This window comes from Morone saxatilis, unplaced genomic scaffold, assembly GCF_004916995.1.
Source record: "Morone saxatilis isolate NCDOM2014 unplaced genomic scaffold, NCSU_SB_2.0 Contig8, whole genome shotgun sequence".
NCBI lineage: Eukaryota > Metazoa > Chordata > Actinopteri > Moronidae > Morone > Morone saxatilis.
The window spans coordinates 3,375,297-3,376,039 of NW_023340257.1; the positions used below are offsets into that span (position 1 = coordinate 3,375,297).

General features: G+C 38.6%; 1 protein-coding gene across 1 annotated transcript in view; it reads right to left on the reverse strand.

Annotated features, from left to right (window-relative positions):
• The window catches only part of LOC118341517 (POU domain class 2-associating factor 1), a 13,351-nt gene that overhangs the window by 12,126 nt on the left and 482 nt on the right, over nucleotides 1–743 (reverse strand). The window lies entirely within an intron of this gene.

Consider the following 743-nt stretch of genomic DNA (forward strand, 5'->3'; position numbering starts at 1 on the left):
ACCTTGGTCCGGACTTTTATGTGTGAAAACGCCCTTAGATGGAAAAGTTCTGTTCTATTTTGAGCAACTCTATGTTGTTCATCCTGGCTACACATATGAATAGGGCCTTAAAATGAATTTTTATTATAGGTGTAAGATAATTCTAGAATGTCTTTCCCTTGTCCCAAAGAAGGTGTTTGACAAATATTGCTAATACTAGAAATATTTGGATAGAAAGGTGTCCTGAGAAAACTTGCTTACTGCTATGAATTTGCACTATACAAAAAAAACTGAATTGAATTGAAACTCAAAGGAACAGAAGGTGTTGTTGTTGATGTCCTCGTTCTGTTTTAAACAATCACACATGAACACACACACACAGACAAACAATCACCATGCCACACGCACAGGGGCTCAACCAACAAAAAAAGAGGAAGCCGCACAGCTGTGCAGGCCTGCTCCCATTTTGCATATCAAGATAACAACCCAATAGCAACATGCAGCCAACTTCCAAATGACCACCTTCCTCTTTTCAAAAGAGTGCCGACAGACAGCTTCAACCCTGATCCTGACACAGTTCATAACAGGAAACATTGTCATATACTGTTCTTTCCTTATGTTCAAAGTTTTCCAGAAATCCCCAAACATGACTTTTGAGTCAGCCGTCCGTTAGTTTTGTAATTATGAGAATAAGTTATGATTGTCCGACAATACAACAGCAGAAAATCAAACAAGTTAAGCTAAACCAAATTGTCTCTCCCAAC